Below are 7006 nucleotides of genomic sequence, written 5' to 3' on the forward strand. Positions count from 1 at the left end.
CAGGTAATCCTCTCGTCTTTACCTCCCAAAGTGCTGGGATTATAACCTGCACCGAGCCCGGCCAGTTTCTAAAAAAAAATGTGAAAAGGCTAGGCATGTTGGTTCACACCTGTAATCCCAGCACTTTGGGAGGTAGAGACGAGAGGATTACCTGAGCCCATGGGTTCAAGACCAACCTGGACAACAATGGCGAGACCTTGTCTCTACAATAAATCAAAAAATTAGCCGGGCGTGGTGGCGCATACCTGTAGTTCCAGCTACTTGGAAGGCTGAGGCAGTAGGATCGTCTGAGACCAGCAGGTCGAGGTTGTGGCTGTGAGCATTCCTCTGCACTCCAGCCTGGATGACAGAGTGAGACTCCAACAACAACAACAACAACAACAAAAGTGAAAGAAATCCTATGAACACTCAAGGCTACAAAAAGGTTCTATGAATTTACCATTAATATTAATTACACTAATGGTAGGCCAAAATGTTAATCAGAGACCAAAACATGAGCCTTTTAATTAACAATCTCCAAAAGAATTTTCTCCTATAAACAACAAAGAGGGGTAGGAAGAGATAAATTCGGTTAGTCTCCCTTGTGCAGGACAATAAATGATTCATTTCCAGATAATGAAGTAAGGTTTGCTGACATGACCAAAAGACGAAACAAAGAGAGGCATGGTGATAGTCATGTAGTTGAAGGACAATAAACGATTCATTGCTGATGTGACCAAAAGACAGAACAAAGGGAGGCATGGTAACAGTCACCTCATCTTGGGGAAATTAAACTTACTTAGAAATAAGGAAGTTGAACCCCTCCAATCAAATAGCAACAAGTTCTTATTTCAACCTTACTTGGACCCAAAACTGCTTAGGTGACATCTGGGAAATAATACCTGTAACACAAAAAATGAGGAACTGTGGAAGAATTTTCAAAGTAGGAGATAAAATGCTGGTTGTAACTGTTCTGGGTGTGCCTGCCCACCAGGCACCTGATCTTGCAAGAACATCATTAAAGTCTCACTTCTGGCCAGGCTCGGTGGCTCAGCCTGTAATCCCAGCACTTTGGGAGGCTAAGGTGAGTGCATTGCCTGAGCCCACAGATTCAGACCAGCTCAGGCAACTTGGTAAGACCTCGTCTCTACAATAAAATAAAAAATTAGCCAGGTGTGGTAGCGCATGCCTGTAGTTCTGGCTACTTGGAAGGCTGAGGCGGAAGGATTGCTGGAGCCCAGCAGGTCGAGGCTGCGGTGGCCGTGAGCATTACACTGCACTCTAGCCTGGGTGACAGAGTGAGACTCCAACTCAAAATAAACAAACAAACAAATAAATAAAATTTTAAACTTCAGGTTTTTTTTAAACATCCAAAAATTTAATTCATAATGTCCTTAATACCTTCAGTTTAACTTGCAGAGACAATAAACAAAGCATTTGTAAGTTGATCTGAGAATACAGGACATATCTATAGGAAACAACATATAAAAACAAAACTCAACAAGTTTTATGGTGATATCATTAATATTGAAACTAAATTCAGGCCGGGCTAGGTGGCTCAGCCTGTAATCCCGCGCTTTGGGAGGCTGAGGTGAGTGGATTGCCTGAGTCCGCGGGTTCGAGACCAACCTGGGTAACTTGGCGAGCCCTCGTCTCTACAGTAAATCAAAAACTAGCCGGGCATGGTAGCGCGCGCCTGTAGTTGCAGCTACTCGGAAGGCTGAGGTGGAAGGATCGCTGGAGTCCAGCAGGTCGAGGCTGCAGTGGCCAGGAGCGGTCACTGCACTCCAGTCTGGGCAGCAGAGTGAGACTCAACTCAAAAAAAAAAAAAAAAGAAAAAAGAAAGTTCATAGTGAATCTAATCAGGTTAATTACATCATGGAATTGTCTTTTACTGTTATGACTTTATGTAATATTGATACCAAGCAGAAAGTTCCTAGGTCTGAACAGAGTACTTTTCATGTTTCTTTGCAGCGGAAGCTTATTCATCCTCTTCCATATGGGCTAGAAGGTCGACAGTGCCTGCATTCATCACAGGACAGATACTCAGGACACCCTCATCCAGGAGAGTGGAAGGAAAAAAAAGGGCGCAGCAGTTCCTCTGCAGAAAGGCCCATGAATGCAAAGACATGGGATCCATCTTCAAGATGGAAAATGGAAATGCTTCCCATGTCCATATCCAGAAAAATCCCCAGTTGCTGTAACTTGGGGTTCACAAAGAGGGAAGCTGGAGATGCTATGCTGGCAAAGAAGCCTCCCTCACTCAAACTCGCAGTCCAGAATCCCCGCTCCGTAGTCAGTCTGACTGTCCCCTTCCTGTGAGCAGATTCTCTGCAGACTCTGAGGTCCCATTCTCCACTTGTCCCCAAATCCACCTTCCAGTAGTGATGGCCAGCAGTGAGGCAAGGGGAGCCCAGGACACAAACTGCTAAGACAAATCTCTCAGCCAGGTTTTGCCGATTCTGTAGGACATGCTCACAGAATGTAAGCTCCTGTGGTCAGAAGCGAGCAGGATGTTGTTGGCAATGTCAACATCAAAGTTCACTTCCACTTGGAACTTGCGCATCCTTCGGTTCATCTAGGACAGTTTTAATTTGGGGCTCCAGTTCCTTGATGTTGGAAACCAGCCTCCCCAGATGTCGATTGGGCCTATTGTCTTTCTGAGAAGCCACGACACAGAAGGGACACAATACACCCTTCTCTTCAGGTTCCTTCTGCAGTGAATTGATGCAGCTGAAGCAGAAGATGCATCCACACTTCAGGTACATGGTTTTTCAAGATAGTCTTCACAGAGGCAACACCTGCTTGCTTCTTCTAAGAGATCAAGCATGTCCATTCTTCTGTGGTACAGTCTCCCTGGTTTTCCAGCTTCTACCAGTAGCTCGGGTCTTGCCTTTTTTTTTTTTTTTTTTGAGTTGGAGTCTCACTCGGTCGCCCAGACTGGAGTGCAGTGGCCGCTCCTGGCCACTGCAGCCTTGCCTGCTGGGCTCCGGAGATCCTTCCACCTCAGCCTTCTGAGTAGCTGGAATTACAGGCGCGCGCTACCACACCCGGCTAATTTTTTGATTTATTGTAGAGATGAGGTCTCGCTGCCCAGGCGGGTCTCGAACCCGCGGGCTCAGGCAATCCACTCACCTCAGCCTCCCAAAGGCGCGGGATTACAGGCTGAGCCACCGAGCCCGGCTGCCTTTTTTTCTTTGTTGTTGTTGAGTTGAAGTACCATTCTTGTCACCCAGGCTGGAGTGCAGTCACGGCCACTGCAGCCTCAACCTGCTGGGTTCAGGCGATCCTTCCACCTCAGCTTTCCAAGTAGCTGGAACTACAGGTGCACACCACCATCCCTGGCTAATTTTTTTATTTATTGTAGAGATGAGGTCTCATCAAGTTGCCCAGGCTGTTCTCCAAGCCCTGGGCTCAGGCAATCCAGTCACCTCAGCCCCCCAAAGTGCTGGTTTTACTGGTTTAGCCACCATGTCCAGGCCTAGGTTCTTAATTTAGTCTCTCTCGGTTGGAGTAAAAAACAAAAGCTTCAGGAACCACACCCACCTCCACCCTGCTGGCCAACTACCTGCAAAACAAGTAAATTGGTTTCATTCACAGCGGTTTATGATTAGCTATAGTGCTCTTCGGTGCCAAATTACTAATGACTTTATAATTTTCCAGGCACAAGGATTACTAATCCAATATAGGATGGATAACAAAATAATTTTTTGTTTAAAGTATTACTAATTTTTTTTGTTAAACTTTAAGATAACATTTCCCAGTCAGAAGGCCAATACCATCCCACTCCTCTCATCAAAAGCGGAGAGATGTCAATTTCCCATCTCTCTGGAGCAGAGGTTACCTGGGCTTTACCCTCCAGCATATCAATCATTGTGAAGGTATATCAGACCTATTATAAAAACAAAAGGGACAGTTTTCTCTTGCCAACGTTTACCTGTTTAAATTCTTTTGTTCACTATTATTTCCTACAATTTAAGCTACAACCTAACTATCTCTAATGTTTTCAATCTTTTCTTCTTCAGACTTTGTCAAAGTAGCTGTATTTCTTTGTTAAAGTCATTATTAATAAAACTCCTTATAACTGTCTGTACGTTATCACGACCCAAAGAAACTTGAGGACAAGCTGCAGGGACATCCACATATAGACTCAAGAATTCACTGGTGCAATAGTGGAAACTGCCTGCACTCCTGTAGTGGATATCAAGCCCACTGGGGTAACTATAAATACAATTTACCAGACATCAAAGCCTCAATATGCCATATCAGTGTCTATAATGGCCTTTATTACTAGAATTAATTCTAATAGTATACGTTTGTACACAGTGCTTTGTATACAGATACTAAAGATACTTAACTCCACGGGCTCCTATCCTCTCATCCCTTCCTCTAGCTCTAGACAGGTAGAGATAGCTCTATGACCCCCACTCAGCAGGAACCAGATGCAGAAGCCTGACCTACGTCCCTGTTTCCAGGTACAAATAAGAATATTTTTGGAATAGGAAGAGGCGGGAAATGAAAGGAGGGACCTGAGAAACTTAGAATAAACTCAGTTCACATTTTGCCTCAGCACAGCCATTTTTACTTAGACTGACACACTTTGGATCTAGCACAAGTTAAACATAGATAAATTTCCAGCAGGCAGGTTTTAGGAAGCACTCAGACATTTTACTGCAGGCCAAACTGGCAGCCTACCCCACTCCCAGGTCAGGATAGAAGAGGAGGTTGAACACCTGCCCAGTCATATTCCCTCTTGTGTGTAGAGTTTGGGCCCAAATGACCAGCTATTAACAGTGAAACAGAGACCATAAAAATGACAGACTCGGGCAAGAAGATCCCAAATGCCAACCTGACTATGGTAGAGCATCACATGATGGAAAGGAACTGCACATATTTTAACCCCAAATATATTCAACATATCTCAAAATAGCTCTGCAAAGTCATCTGTTGTGGAGAAATATTTACATTGTAGAGATCCTGCAGTCACTCAGCCGGATCTTCATGCTTCCAGGCCTTCCCAAATCCAGGAGGGGTTCACTGAGTATCTCACACCATTTTCTTTTTTTTTGAGTTGGGGTCTCACTCTGTTGCCCAGACTTGAATGCAGTGGTACGATCACGGTTCACTGCTACCTTGACCTCCTGGGCTCAGATGATCCTCCCACCTCAGCCTCCCTAGTGGCTGGGACTACAGATGCATGCCATCATGTCCAGCTAATTTAAAAAAAATTTTTTTGTAGAGACAGATCTTACTGTGTTGCCAAGGCAGGGCTCAGGCAATCTGCCTCAGCCTACACCTTTAAAGTCTGAGTAACAGACATTTGCCACTTATTCTAAGGGCTGTCACCTGAGAGGCTTCATCTACATATGGAGAACCTTGGCTTCCTACAACTTCCCCTTATCTGAACTCAGCACTTCCTTTACTGACTTCAAAATCCTTCAGACGGAGCTTCTTTCTTCGTCCCAGCCAAACCAATGTGAATCTCACATGTACTGATTTATGTTTTTCCTGTAACTTCTGTCTCCCTGAAAAGGTATAAAGCCTATCTGTAATTCAACCAACTTGGGCACATGTTCTCAGGACCTCTTGGGACTGTGCCATGGGGCCTTGGCCACTCACATTGGGCTCAGAATAAACTTTCTAAAATATTTTACAGAGTTTGGCATCTTTTATCAACAATGCAAACTTGGGCAAGTTACTTAAACTCTCTGAACTTTAATTTCCTCATCTGTAAAATACAAGTAACAGTTTTAGGCTGGGTTCATGGTTCACATGTGTAATCCCAGAACTTTGGGAGGCTGAGGTAGGAGAATTGCTTGAAGCCAGGAGTTCAAGAGCAGCCCAGGCAATACAGTGAGTCCCATCTCTAGAAAAAAATTAAAAAGTAGCCAGGTATGGTGATGTATGTCTATAGTCCTACTTATTGGGGAGCCTGAAGTGAGAGGATCACTTGAGCCCAGGAGTTAAGGCTGCAGTGAGCTATGACTGTGCTACCTGCACTCCAGCTGGGGCAACAAAGTGAGATCCTGCCTCTAAAACAATAAAAATCAATACATAAATAAAAGAAATAAGTTTTATTATTAAATGTTATGAAAATTGAGTCTGGCATATAGAAAACACTCAATACATGTGAGATACAATTATTATAAAAGCTGCGCTCGGTGGCTCAGCCTGTAATCTCAGCCCTTTGGGAGGCCAAGGCGAGTGGATTACCTGAGCCCGCAGATTCGAGACCAGCCCAGGCAACTTGGCGAGACTTTGTCTCTACAATAAATAAAAAATTAGCCAGGCATAATAGTGCACACCTGTAGTTCCAGCTACTTGGAAGGCTGAGGCAGAAGGACTGGCGGAGGCCAGCAGGTAGATGCTGGGGTGGCCGTGAGTATGCCACTGCACTCCAGCCTGGGCAATGGAGAAAGAATCCAACTCAAAAAAGAAAAAATCTTTGAGCCTCCTTCAATTCACTAACGCAACAAGTATCAAGTATGTATTTCACTTATGCATCAGTCTACACTCTGGGAAGTGAGAAGTGGAAAAACTACATTAAAAAATGTCCACCTGTCTGGGCACGGTGGTTCATGCCTGTAATCCAGCACTTTGAGAGACTGGGGTGAGACGATTGCCTAAGCTCAGGGGTTGGAGACTAGCCTGGGCAGCTTAGCGAGACTGTGTCTCTACAATAAATAAAAAAATTAGCCAGGTGTGGTGGGGCGTGCCTGTACTTCCAGTTACTTGGAAAGCTGAGGCAGGAGGATTGCCTGAGCCCAGCAGGTTGAGGCTGCAGTGGCCATGTGTGTGCCACTGCCCTCTAGCCTGGGTGACAGAGTGAGACTCTGATTCAAAAATTAAAAAATAAAAAAATAAAAAATGCAGGCACATGTCCCACTTCCAATCCCCTGCTGATGACTGTTCTGTGGTTGGGAGGATGGCCCCTGGCCAAGATCCTCTGTGCCTGGTCAAGATGCCCTTGAAGCCGGGCTCGGTGGCTCAGCCTGTAATCCCGCACCTTTGGGAGACTGAGGTGAGT

At 45.0% G+C, this 7006-nt stretch overlaps 1 pseudogene; it reads right to left on the reverse strand.

The window, feature by feature from the left end:
• Positions 1 to 1960: 1960 nt before the first annotated feature.
• LOC110594776 lies at positions 1961 to 2815 on the reverse strand (annotated as a pseudogene).
• Positions 2816 to 7006: the final 4191 nt, after the last annotated feature.

This window comes from Carlito syrichta, unplaced genomic scaffold, assembly GCF_000164805.1.
Source record: "Carlito syrichta isolate Samal-C Ts95f unplaced genomic scaffold, Tarsius_syrichta-2.0.1 Scaffold135908, whole genome shotgun sequence".
NCBI classification, from domain to species: Eukaryota; Metazoa; Chordata; class Mammalia; order Primates; family Tarsiidae; genus Carlito; species Carlito syrichta.